Source organism: Sphaerodactylus townsendi, linkage group LG03 (genome assembly GCF_021028975.2).
Source record: "Sphaerodactylus townsendi isolate TG3544 linkage group LG03, MPM_Stown_v2.3, whole genome shotgun sequence".
NCBI classification, from domain to species: Eukaryota; Metazoa; Chordata; class Lepidosauria; order Squamata; family Sphaerodactylidae; genus Sphaerodactylus; species Sphaerodactylus townsendi.
The window spans coordinates 87,693,023-87,706,967 of NC_059427.1; the positions used below are offsets into that span (position 1 = coordinate 87,693,023).

General features: G+C 43.2%; 1 protein-coding gene across 5 annotated transcripts in view; it reads right to left on the reverse strand.

Moving 5' to 3' along the window:
- Positions 1 to 13,945, reverse strand: part of JADE2 (jade family PHD finger 2) — a 214,308-nt gene that overhangs the window by 55,862 nt on the left and 144,501 nt on the right. The gene's annotated exons all lie outside the window — the stretch shown is intronic.

The following is a 13,945-nucleotide window of genomic DNA, read 5'->3' on the forward strand; positions in this document are numbered from 1 at the left end:
AAGCACTTGCAGTTTGAACAGAAAGACTAATGGGAACAAGAAGGTCTCGTGCACAAACTGCTGCTTCTGATTCAGAGGGCAAAGAGTTTATGTGTCACTGACTGTTACAAAAGGAAGAATCCATTAAAGTGACAGGATGGTAGAAGGTGCAGAGGGATGAGGTCAGCTACTCCGATGCTGATAATTTTTTTAAGAAGCACATGAAATGGGAGAAATCCCAAGGGCATTAGAAAAGAATTAACTTTATTTATTAGGTATCCTTCTATAAAAGCTGTCTTTTGTTTTTGTGATTTTGCCACAGTAAGCTCTCGTGCTGTCAGAAAACTGCTCAGTTTTTGGATTTCTAGTCTTGTTTTTTATTCTCATTATAATCAGAATTCTCAGCAATAATAGTAAACAATGAATGTGATATTGTCAATGCTTGATCCACAGTAGGGGGTCATTATCTTGAATGTAGCACTCATCTCTCTAACATTTTTCTCCTTCAGATAGCCAGTATTCTGTGCTGGTTAGAGTGTTGTTCTAGGATCTGGGAGACCCAGGTTCAAATCTTTGCTCTACCATGGAGGCTTGACTGAGTCACTTTGGTCTAGTCACTCTCAGCCAAACCAACCTTTCAGGGTTGTTGTTGTGAGGCTAAAATAGAAAAGGGGAGAATAGCTGCTTTGTGTGAGAAGAAGGCTATAAATATCTAAGGCCGTTTCCGCATGGGCCTCTATGCGCCCCCACGCCGGCAAGAATTCTGCCGGTGTGGGGGTGGAGGCCGTTCGCACGCAAGCGTGCAAGGGGCCCCAGCAGAGGCCACCGCAGGAGAGGCGGCTCCGCACGGAGCCGCCTCTTCCCCCTTCCCTCTCCCACTTACCTCGTCGCTGTCGTCGTCCTGCTGGCCTCCTAAGCCCCGCCCACGCTGCCCTCCGACCTCCAGGGGTCGGAGGACAGCGAGGGAGGGACTTAGGAGGCCAGCAGGATGACAGCGACGCGGTAAGTGGGAGAGGGAAGGGGAAACAGCGTGTGACCGGCGGTGCTGTTCGCACCGCGCCGCCGGGAAGACGCTGTTCCCTCAAAAACAACCCTTTAAAGGGTTGTTTTTTAGGACGGCCTGACGCCGCCCTGAGGGAGGGGAAGGGCAGCCAGGTCGGCACTGCTGCGTTTCAGATATTTATATCCTTCTTCTTACACAAAGCACCGTTTTTGGCCCATGCGGAAACGGCCTAAATAAATTTATTGTACCTCTGTTCAGTCAATGGGAATTTAACTCAATCCATATCAATATCTTGAATCCAGCCTTTAGCCTGAGACTACCAGATTTATATATCCTCCTTGTATACTCTGCTTGTTCAGTGGAGTGTCCCAGAGGGATAGCTACTTAGAGAAGTATTTGTTTGTAGACAGTCCTGTAGCTACATGTTACAGCTTGAACACCATGAAAGAATTCCAGACGTACTAGAATGCATAGCATTTGTTCATAGGATCCAAGCCTGAACATGTAGATGCATCAACTAAACATCTACTAAGATACATCCGTCAAAACTTCCGTTTACAAAAAAATCAATGGTTTTCAATGGAGGAAGGGCATGGAATTTGTCCATTGGATATAAACCTATATGTTCCTAATGATATGTACTTGACATTTTCTCCAGAAAAAGGTAAGTTAATCAAACCAAGGATTAATATGCAAAACAAAACACATGAGATGTCCACTATTAAGTTTTAAAAAATCTACCAGTTAACTAACCTAGAATGAAACAGGTTATTTCATGCATTAATAAATCTAAGTAATAAGTAAATAAATAAATAAATAAATAAATAACAGGAGCATAAAAATTATTTTTAATTATGGCTCACACCTTATGGCTTTGGTACAAAATAGTCCTATAATGTTCAAACATTACATTCACTGTGAAATCATTAGTTTCAGCCAGATATTTTAATCAGTCTGCCCAAACTGTGTACAGCTCTGCATGATATGTTCATGGCAAAGACCGTGGTTCAATTTCCCTTTCAGCTATAAGGTTAAGTAATTCAGTGAATAAAAGCTGGTGGCTTTTGTGAAGCACTTCCAGCGGTTGGAAGCAGCAATACCTTTGGCTTCTAGAACAGTTCTCTATCCTCCTTGCCAGACTGTTATGCATAGCTCTTCCATCACTACCCTGCAGATGATCAAATCTCAGTCTCCGAGTCTTTTTCTTCCTTCCTGTCACCACGTCTCTTGCCAAGAACATGACACTCATAGAAAATCTGATTCTAGTATGCAAAATATATTATGGAAGATAATCGAAATACACACTGTTCGTATAAGAATTTGGGCTAAGGGCCTGGGGTAACAGGATGATTAATATAAATGGGAGAGTTATCAATCATTTCAAAATGTACGCAGTTTGCATAATCTATTCTGACGGCAGCATCTGGATTTCCTGGGAATGGAATTTGGATTTGGTTCAGACTGCACATAGCTTGGGCAACTTAGGGCTTCTCAAAGAGTTATCAATTTGCATGCTATTTGCCTCAGCTTGGCAAGTTTAGGCAAGAATCTGGATCAGCATCTTACATGTTTGTGTCAGTCTGGAATTCAGCCAGCCAGACAATACAATTCCCTACCAGGACTCTTCCAAACGCTAGAGCTATTAAGCCAGAATATGCAAAGGAACTTGATGGTACAGGTCTACTGTCAGCAAACCTGCCAGATGATGTGTTTTCAGAAGCCAAATTTGGTATGGAGTGCCTTAGGTGTTTGGAATACTCCAATTGATTGACTTTTTGAAGAGCCCTTCACTAGCAATCTGTTAAAGCACAGCTCATGCTTCAGCTCCTAAATATAGCTGTTGGTCTGAGTTGGAAGAGGTGATAAAAAGATGCTGTCCAAATGAGATCATTCAAGACATGTATGAGTACGCTTCAACAAGGTACAATCTAGCATATTAAGAAGGGAAACTATATGAGCCTTGGTCATGTATTCTGATCTTGATAAGGATCTCCAAAGTACAAGCAAGCAAATAGAACAGTGATGGCGAACCTTTTCGAGACAGAGTGCCTAAACTACAACCCAAAACCCACTTATTTATTGCAAAGTGCCAACACGGCAATTTAACCAGAATACTGAGATTTTAGTTTAGAAAAACGGTTGGCTCCAAGGCGTGCGTTACTCAGGAGTAAGCTTGTAGTAGTCGGTGGCTTTGCTTTGAAGCAACTGTGCAACTCTTCCAATGGGTGAATCATGATTCTAGGAGGGTTTACGCAGAAGCAAGCCCCATTGACAGTAACCGAGCTTACTCCCAGGTAAAGGATTGCACTTTAGTTCTTCCCATGAAAATCAGTGTGGTTTAACAGCGCTTAACAGGGTTATCTACACTGCTTCCCCAAAACTAGGTCTTAGGTTTAATACTAATAATCAATCCCAGCGGCCCAGGCCAGCCTAGGTATGTGGGGGTGGGGAGGGATTCTGTTTGCGCGTGCCCACAGAGAGGGCTCTGAGTGCCACCTCTGGCACCTGTGCCATAGGTTCGCCACCACTGAAATAGAACAATCTATTATTCCAGGCTAAACATAGTTTGAAAAACTACAGGTTTGGATCCAAAATTATATCAACACAGCAATTTGATGGAAGCTTCCCCTGTACCTCACATGCCATCAGTGAAGGTTGAGGGACCCTCCAGAACACAAAATCATGAATATAGAGGGACTTCACTGAGGAGAGGGATTAGATAAAAACTGCCCTCCCACCATCTCCAGAAAATGGTGTCTCTGCTGTTTAACATCTTCTGAACCTTAGGAATGCTGTATCAAGGGACACAGGAGGCTGATAGGGGAAGAAGAAGCTGGTGAAAAAAATAATTTCTACTAAGTTGCTATTTTGGTGTAATGTATTGCTTTTAATACATTCTACTGGCACAGACCTGTGAAATGCACTGCAGGTCACATATGATAAAGCAAACTTGTGCGAGGACTCCTTGCTTATGTTTTAATAGGAGTAATCTGTCATAGGGTTGAAAGTATTAATTGAAATATTCAAGTTAAAACCCAGTCTGCCCAAACAAATTATTCCACTGTGTTATTAAATGAGAAATCAACAGCTGTGTTCTGCAAATATTTTCCAAATGTCACCTGTACTTAGTCAACTTAGTATTTATTTACACATATTAACAAATTGCTAATTAATTCAGAGCAAGACAATAACACCAAAATGCTTCATTTAGAAGTTCTAGTTTGACTTATTTCTTGCTCTTACAGAGTAATAAGTGGATGGAGATTACGAATAGCATTTAAATTTGCGGTAACTAACCACCTCCTCACCATTTTTACATTAAAATTAAGATGCAATTACTATAGCTGTTGCCTTGAGCAGCAGTGAAGGTCGTTGCTATGTTATGAAATTGTTCAGCATTGAGCAAGTCCAATGGTTTGCTGTTCATGAACAAGGGCAAAGGTGAAATAGTAAGAACATACAGAGAATTTCCAAAGGTAATATGAAACCAACCTATATTCCTGGCAGATATCACAAAAGCACTGGGACAGTGCTTATTTCATGCTAAGTGGAAACTTCTCATATCTGCAATAGTATCCTACCCTACACCTTCTGTTCTGTGTGATTAGGCAAGGTTCTAAATTTTTCATTGTTAAATGATACTGCCAACTGAACCCACAAGAAAGGAGTGAGAGTTATGAGAAACCTCTTCCACCTTCTGATTTTACTTGGTTCTAAAACTGAGCTTCTCTTCAGCAGAAGGTCTGAATCCACAGGACTTAAAAAATGTTTTAATTAAAACTTTTAACTTAAATAATCACAAATCCACAATAAAATTCAAGAGTATAAACAATACAAGAAAAGGTACACAAAAGAGAAGAGCCTGAACTACAAACAAAATGAAGATATGAATGCAATAACTTACTAAATATGCTCGTATCAGTGTAACCTGTTGGATTTTTAAACAGAAACAAAATTACAAGTGGTATCTTCAGGAATGGGACTGTGCGCCTCACTGATTGTGGCTTGCTGATTATGCATTCACCCTCTTTTTCTGTCACTTACACACATATATCCAATCTGCTTGTGTGTAATTACATTAGTACTATAATTAGTCTGTGGAGCTCAGCTCACAAGTACCCCAGAGCCTATTCAAGTGACAAATGTACTTGATGGGTACAAAGCGATTAATGGCTTATGAATCGTTAAATGACAAGGCCTGGGGGTGAAGTTCTTTTTCCATTTATGCTCTATTTATCTTCCCCAGCACTATATAAAGTTATTGCTATTCATAAAGTGGGGTTTTTTTTCAACTGAGTAGAACTGCTGTTTGACAGTGTTCCATAGAGAAGGCTTTGGTGCTTTATCTCAGCCACCGAGCGCTTGTCCAACACTTCTGTCAGAAGACTTTATTTAGAGAGAAAATAAACACCAAGTCAGTGCCACTATCATGCCGCACCTACTTGGCAGTTTTCACTATAGAATAGCAGGAAATAATTACATTGTCCTGAACAAGCTTCTGGAACTGGGTTTTTTAATTCACAACAGTGGAAATGAGATAATCAACTAAGACAAGGGGAAATGTGATAGTACTGATACTAACATAATGCCCATAAAGACATTACTCACCTAGAAAAACAGACATGGAACCCCCCAACCACAGCCCTTTGTCTACCCTTAAAGGGAAATGAATCACTCAGACCCCTTCTTCAGAACCTTGTAAGATGAGGTGTAATGACAACTGCTGTTGCCTAATATTTGCCCCTAAATCTACTGATTTGGGGAGTGGGGGAAACAACTGCTATATCTTTCTCAGCAGTGTGTCAGGAAATAATACAGGTTTTCCCCACATCATCTACATACTGAGAAAAATTCTGCCTGTCATGTAATGGCAAAAAAGATCCACTGGTGAAAAAATAGTCTACCCTAGTGGTTGCTGAAAGCAGTGTGAAAAAAACCACTGAATGCCTGAAATCTTTCAGAAGACTGGGAAAAGCAGACACAAACCCAAGATTTGTATTCAGAGAATCTGTTTAAAAAACCTGTTCAAAAAAGGATGCACATGAGGTTGGCATACCCTATTTATGCATTCTGCACCCTCATCAACCACTTTTCTACAATGACACTTCCTGGTAGAGATTTGAGGTTTGGGGTACTATGAAAATATTTTTCAATTAAATATACGTTTTTTTTAAAAGATTCTAATAATGAACTGTTCAATAAACCAGGAAGAAATGTTAATAGATGAACCACCTCGTGCAAAAACTGAGACTTATTGCCAACTAAACTATACTTTTACTGAAATCAATTTACTAAAATGACAACTTTCATCCTGCAGAGTATACTGGACAGGACAAAATTGTTTATGAGCAACAATTTTAAGACCACACATTGAGTCACACGATTGTTTCTTTGAGAATATGTGTGTACATATAAACAGTCAGAAATCTATTGCACAAACATTGCTACAGTTTATAAATACAAACAGATTCTCTTCCTTAGGTCTTTCGTGTTTCATGTATGCTTTTATTTAGGCAAATTATGCAAACGAGTGAATGTCCTTTTCAAAAAGCAGTTAGTATTTAGACCACAAGGCCATGAGTCAGGATTTCCTGAGCACTAAGTTCTTGGATCTTTTCTGCCTTTCACTTAAACTAAGTCACTTGGAATCTGTCCAATTGGGTTTCTGAAAATCAGAGATAATGATCATTACCTACCTCACAGAAGGCTGTGAGAATTTAGACCTATCAGAATGTGAAGCGTTTTTCAAAGCACTAAGATTAAACTGGATTAGTTTCCCCATATAAAAACTCCTTCACAGTTTTGGGCAAATGGATTCATGCCATTAAGTTTTCTGATTATGTAATGATGATGACGGTGACAGATATTTTCAGACTTCCTAAGGCAATTAGAAGCACAGTTATGCTGAAGTTAAACCATGCTTTCAAATACTCACATAGGACATTTTGAGCTGGGAGATGGGTTTTTATTTTTTGTGTTCTTTTTGTGACTAGTTTAGCATGAGATTTGGTAAAATCACATTTTGTAAACTGTCTTCTGGAATGTGATGGTATGAGCACATCAGCGGTCATCTCATTTTCCGCTTCCCCATTATTTTCTTTTCCTTCACTTAAAGCTCCCATAACCCTTCCCCTTTTCCTGCCTTCTGTCCTTCCCACCCACCCACCTTTAACTCATCTCTTTCCCTTCCCCTGGAAGCCTCTCATTGGGAAAAAATCTCCCAGATCCTAATCTGAACCACCATACCACACTGTTTTTGTGTGTGGCGGCTGCTGTTGAGCAGTAGATACTGTTTCCCCAAACGTAAGACATCCCCAGAAAATAAGACGTAGTAGAGGTTTTTCTGAAGTGCGAAATATAAGGCATCCCCTGAAAGTAAGACGTAGCAAAGTTTTTGTTTGGAAGCATGCCTGACGAACAGAACACAGAAAAATAAGACATCCCCTGAAAATAAGACATAGCACATCTTGGGGAGCAAAAATTAATATAAGACACTGTCTTATTTTCGGGGAAACACGGTAGCAGCTGGGACTGGGTGGAATGCTGGAACTTGAATGGTATCAAGCCATATGGTGGTTGGTGGTGAGGTCATGAATCCTCCTCAAAGGTCAATGCTGTCCTGCAAAGGACAATATATCTCCCCCTGCCTTTTAATGTCAGAAACAAATGCTTCAACTGACACTAATGTTGTGGTTGCCTAGCAATAGACAGAGAGATCATTGGGTTTTTCTTAATTAAAAGTGCTGCTTCTATGGAAGGGCAGATTAACCTACCTATTTTGAAGATTTCAAATTTTTCTGTAAACCTGAGGTTTTTCTCAGGTTTGTAGAAAGATCTGTCTTGTCTATCTCCAGCTCCAATCTCTGGATTTAAATATGCACAGATGTGGCAATGGTGAGAATCATATATATGGATATGGGCACCATTTTATTTCCATATTGGAGTTAACAGCAGCTTGGTAAGGGTGGAGGGAGATTCAAGAATCTTCTTCTAAACTTATTCCCTCCCACAAAGCAAGTGACCAGAGATATGCCCAAGGAAAAACAAGGCTCAATGTGAGTCAATGAAAGCACTTTCTTCTGAAGTTGGTGGAATCTGTTTCCCATGAAGATGAGAATGTTAAGTTGCAATCTGCAAATGACTTCTTCAGGATAAATCTCATTAACGTGAATATTCTTTCTTTTTCAAAATATTTTCTCTTAAATACTGAACAAATCTTCTTCATTTCTAGAAGACAGAATTGAAAAAAGAACACCAATACCTAGCCCACTGCTTAAAGAATGAAGTTTTGAGATGCTTGGGTCGTTTAGGGTTGAGTGCGACAGAAACCTTTCTATGTAAACTAAACATAACCAGCATATGAGCCAATTGTGTGCTGTGCATCTCCCAGATATTTCATTACAAGCTTATCCTACTAATGCATTTAAAAGATTTACAGGAACCAATTATCACCTTTTATGCCACCCACCAACATCAATTATTGCTTAAATTTAAGAAAGATGGTAGCAAAATGTTTTCAAAAGCCACTTAATTTTTCTTTCTTTCTTCATACATTACTACTTTGGTCTCATGGAACTGCCTTGATGCATTTCTTATTAAGAGGTGACTCAGTTTTAAGCATCATTTGGAATCTGAATAGTTCATCTTTAACCCTTTGAAATGATTTCTAATGGTTTGTACCAATTAAAAATAAAAAGGAAAAAAACTGAAAATGTAGAAACAATAAATGTTAGTTGAAGAATCATTTCTGTAGTTCTGGTAAGGCAAACATAAGAGCAATTTTAGTGGATTACCATTTTAGATTATGTTGTTTGACCAGGCTTTGTAATATTAAAGTCATATTTATCCATGTCTTTATTCTATAAATAAACTTTAACAATGGAAGGAGGATCTTGAAGGCTGCCTCCTCTCATATATACCCCATACATTTGCCAATATAATTAGAGAAGGCACAAAAGCTCCTTGGCTCGTCAGTGTTTCTCAATCAACAGTTGTTGTGCTTGCTACACTCTATTAAACTGAAGCCTTTCTAAAACTGAAGCCTCTCTAAAAGTATATTTCGAAGAATACACACTGACTGAAATTCGTGTGTGAATTTATTAATTATTTCTATGCCACCTCTTCAGAGTGCTACTTGAGGTGACTTACAATTAAAAACTATACTATAAAACAGTCATTTACTGGGGATGTTCCCTGCTGGCCTCCAGTCACCGAAGACCTTAAATCCAACAAGGCTCCTGGCCCCGATGGCATCCCAGCTGAAATCTACAAATCATTTGTCTACTGGTGGTCTCCCCTATTAGCTGCCCTATTTACCATGGTGAATAACTCAGGTCAGGTCCCTTCCTCCTGGACAAATGCCACATTATCCCTTTGTTCAAAAAAGGTGATCACAATCTGTCAACTAACTGTAGACCAATCAGTCTTTTCATGATTTCTGGCAAACTGTATGCCAAGTTTCTACTAAATCACCTTTCCTGGATCTCTACAGAAAGGATCATTGGCATTGAACAGATTGACTTTATGAAAGGGAAATCTACCCTAGATCATTGCATGATTCTGAGTATGCTCATCTCAAAATATGTACAGAAAGGTAAATCTAGTCTCTACGCAGCCTTCATAGACCGAAAGGGGGCATTTGACTCCGTCAACAGGGTGTAAGGAACTTCAAAAGGACTCGAAACAAAGCAACTGAGATCAGTTCGTTTATTTCATAAACTTCGATGAACACAATACACGCAATGCGGATTCTGACTTTCCCAGACTTTGCGTGACGCTTTTATGGACACGGCGGCCCCCTCCCCGAACTCCCAAGCTCAATTCCCACAATAGAGCAAAAACAAGCTTCAAAGACACAAGCTGAAATCATACATGATAAGCGTAGCAATGCAAAGGCAGTAACCATCCTGAGCGCACAGCCCAGATTGAGGAATGCGCCAAGGCCAGGATGGTGGAGTGGAAACACACATCAACCTCCACCCGTACACTCCGCCTCTCCCACGAAAGCTCCCTCCCCACCTGGCTTAAGAGGGAACGATTTATGGAATGCAGCGATCAAGGGGGGGGGGGCATCAATATTCTCAACATATACCCATTGATTATGGCCAGAGGGATAGCCCACCCAGGAAACCAGATATTGCAAACATTTGCGAACATAGCGGGAGTCCAGAATAGCATCTATTTCATAATGCTTGTGGCCATCAACGATCACTGGTGGGGGAACCTCCGTTGGGTCATGCCAGGCATCTGAATCTGGAGCCCGCTTGAGTAAGGTAGAATGAAACACAGGATGAATGTTACTGAGTGAATTAGGCAATTCTAGACGAGCAGTCACCCCGTTGATCACCTGTGTGATCCGAAACGGACCTATGAACTTCTTGCCTAATTTGGAATATTTGTGCACATCCCTAAGGTTTCGGGTGGACAAGTAGACCCACGCCCCCACTTGCAAAGGAAAATCTATTCTACGTTTGTCCGCTTGGATTTTCTGCGCCTCCTGCGCCTGCGACAGCGAGGAGGAGACAGTTTTCCACCCCTCGGCCAGGGACTGGATCCAGTCATTAAAGTCCGGGGGTTGGAGCGCATGATCGGGGAGTTGGGGCAATGGGGGAAACGACCGGCCGGAGACCACCTCGAAAGGCGTTTTATTGGTACTGCTATGTTATAGGCGCATTCAGCCGGAAGGGAAGTAGGTCAACCCAGTTATCTTGATGGTAGTTGGTGTAGCAACGTAAGTACTGCTCTAGCGTTCTGTTGGTCCGTTCGGTCTGGCCGTCGCTTTGCACGTGGTACGGGGCAGCGACAGCTGAGGCGGTTCCCAACAACTCCAGGAACGCTTTCCAGAACCTAGAAATGAATTGTGGGCCGCGGTCGGAGATCAGTCTCTCCGGTGACGAGTGCAAACGGTAGACATGTTGAATAAACAATTTGGCCAACTTGGGTGCAGAGGGAATGGTGGGACACGGAATAAAGTGTGCCTGTTTGGAGAAGAGGTCCACCACCACCCATAGAACGGTATTCCCGTGGCTCTCGGGGAGGTCAGTAATGAAATCCATGGATATCACTTGCCAAGGTTTTGCCGCCGGGGGAATGGGATGTAGAAGTCCATGGGGCTTACCAGGGATGTCCTTAGCCTCTGCGCAGGTTGGGCACCCTTTAATGTACGTTTCAATGTCCTTGCGCATGGTACGCCACCAAAACTGTCTCCTGAGCAAATGGAGCATTTTCAAAAAACCGAAATGTCCCGCTTGACGAGTGTCATGGCCTGCTAGGAGAACCTGTTTGCGTAGTGCCGGTGGGACGTACCAGCAGTCACCTCGTTGCCAGACCCCGCCTTTCAATTGCAGGAGGGGGTCGGATTCCTCTTTTGGAACCTCCTGTTGTCCCGCCTCCTCTAAATGGCGTAGAAACGGAGATACTACGTGCGGAACATTCGTTGGGAGGGGCGTCGGGGATGCAGCTGTTTGGGATCAGGTTACCGCCAAGCCCAGTTGTGCTGACGTTAAGATAGTACGGGGCATGGCGCGTAGAGAGGTATCCGCCCCTTTTGGCAAGCGCGATAAGGCGTCAGCCAGCTTGTTACTATTACCGGGGGAAAAATGTACAGTGAAGTTGAACCTGGAAAAGAAATCAGCCCATCTCAATTGCTTGGCCGACATTTTTAGCGGAGTAGACAAGGCTGCCAGGTTTTTATGGTCAGACCAGACTTGGAAGGGACGGGCAGCCCCTTCCAACCAATGTCGCCATGTACTCAGGGCCTCCTTGATCGCAGCCGTTTCTTTATCACCAACTGTCCAGTTGAGCTCAGGACCCGACAGGTTTTTGGACAAATAAGCACACGGCACAAGTTTATTATTTTTATTTTTCTGCAGGAGGGCTGCTCCTAAGGCTTTATCCGGGTTACCGACGAACGATGAAGGGCAAGTCTGGATCCGGGTGTGTCAAAAGGGTTCTGTAGTGAAAGCTGATTTAAGGGCTTGAAAGGAATTTTGACACTCTGGGGACCAGGCGAGGGAAGCCCCGCCTAGGAAGCCTGAGGACCTTTCCTTGCGCGCGAAAGCAAATCAGTGAGAGGTAGGGCAATCTTGCCAAATTGGGGATGAAATCTCTATAGAAACGGGCAAACCCCAAAAAAGATTGAAGTTCTCACGGGTGGTGGAACGGGCCAATCTTACCACCGCTGCTACTTTTGCCGATCCATTTCCAGGCCCTCTGGAGAAATCCTGCAGCCAAGATAATCCAAGGAGGTCTTGATGCAAGATTTGGACAGTTTTGCAAATAGGAGTTGTCGAGTAGATGTTGCAAAACTGCCCTGACCAGCCGCCATGCTCTTCCACAGTTTGGGAATAAATAAGTACATCAGTCCAAATAAAACCACCACCCCTTTGAACAGAAATTCTTTTTAGGACGCTTATAAGTGACATGAAAGCCCCTGGGCTCCGATAATCCAAAGGGCATTACAGTGTATTCATATTGACCAAATTTGTATTGAAGGCAGTTAAGGTTCAAACCCTTCAGCTTATCCCACTCGGTAATAAGCTTCCCTCAGAACTAATTTTGTGAAAATACAGCCCTTCCCAATGCATCGGTGGTGGTCTTTGATCAAGGAAGGGGGTATTTATTCGAGAGAAACAGCGCTTAAACCTCGGTAATCAGTGCAGAGTCAGAGAGTCCCATCTTCTTTCACGGCAACAAACGTGGGGCAGTGGGTGTTTGGTGGTCTCGCGAATAAAACTGGCGAAGCCAGATTTTTATCGAGGAAGGCACGGAGCCTCTTTTCCCTTCAGCTGGACTCATCCAGTATATTCTACCTTTAAGAAGTTGTGCCCTGGGACCAAGAGGATCTTACAGTCTGTGTCCCTATGGGAGTTGATCGTGATTCTTGTTCTTCAAGACTTTAGCTAGATCCCAGTATTGTTTTCGGGGAAACTCCCACTCAACTCAGGGCTTGGGCGCATGGCGCTGATAAATTGATGAGGCTCATTGGGGCTTTCGCCAGTGATCACGGTGGTTCCTCGCATGTGACCCCACAAGGATCGGTGAAACGGACTACGCGCTTCGTCCCCAGAAAATGGTGGGTTCATGGGAAAGAAATTTCAGCATCCCCAGTACTATGGGATGTTTGGCTGGAGCCAGGATGAGCTTTCACGCTCCCAGTGTTCAGCGATCGCAGGAGCACTGGTTGGGTTTTGACCCGGCCGGGCCATCAGTGCCCAGGGGCCGCTGCCATCCATCTGCAAAGGAACATCAATAATGCTATAATGCTCAAGTTCTAACTGTCTCGGCCAATCTGAGGTTTCATAAGGTAGTGGGAGTAAATCCGAATCCACGAAAAGCTCGTAAGCAAAATATGGGTATGCTTGGATGATATTGGTCAGAGTGGTCATAATAATTATGGGGGGCTCCCTTCACTCACCGCATCAGGTGCCGGAATCTCTGGCGGGCGGATGAGAGGCTCACCCTTCAGGTTCGGTCATCGGCTTCCCCGGCTCATCTTCACAGGCGTTTGCTCAGCTCCTGGGGTCCCTGGTCCTGGCTTCCGCGGTTTTCGCTGGCCGACTTTTGCAGCAGCGGGTATGCTGTTTTAGGGCAATTGGCCACCATGTGGTCGGGCCTCCCGCAATATGGTGTTAACCGGTGTAAGCGCGGCGCGTATCAGAGGTGGATTCTGACACTCCAGTCCTGCACCCATCTTCTTCGGCGCGTCGCTGCTGCCGTTTAGTGGGGGGCTTGCTGGCGCGTTTTCCGCCTGGTCGTGGGTGAGTCGGGCAGCAATCAGGTTGCCGGTTGTAATCCATTCGACAATGGTTTGAGGTTCGGCAAGACCATACAGGCCCAGGTGCAAATTTTCCTCTCCAATCGAATCGCATCGTGGAAATATTCACACTTCATGCTCAGGCCAGCCAGGAAGTTTGCTTATGGCCAGCCGGAATTTCCCCGGCAAATTCCGAAAGGTCTTGTTGC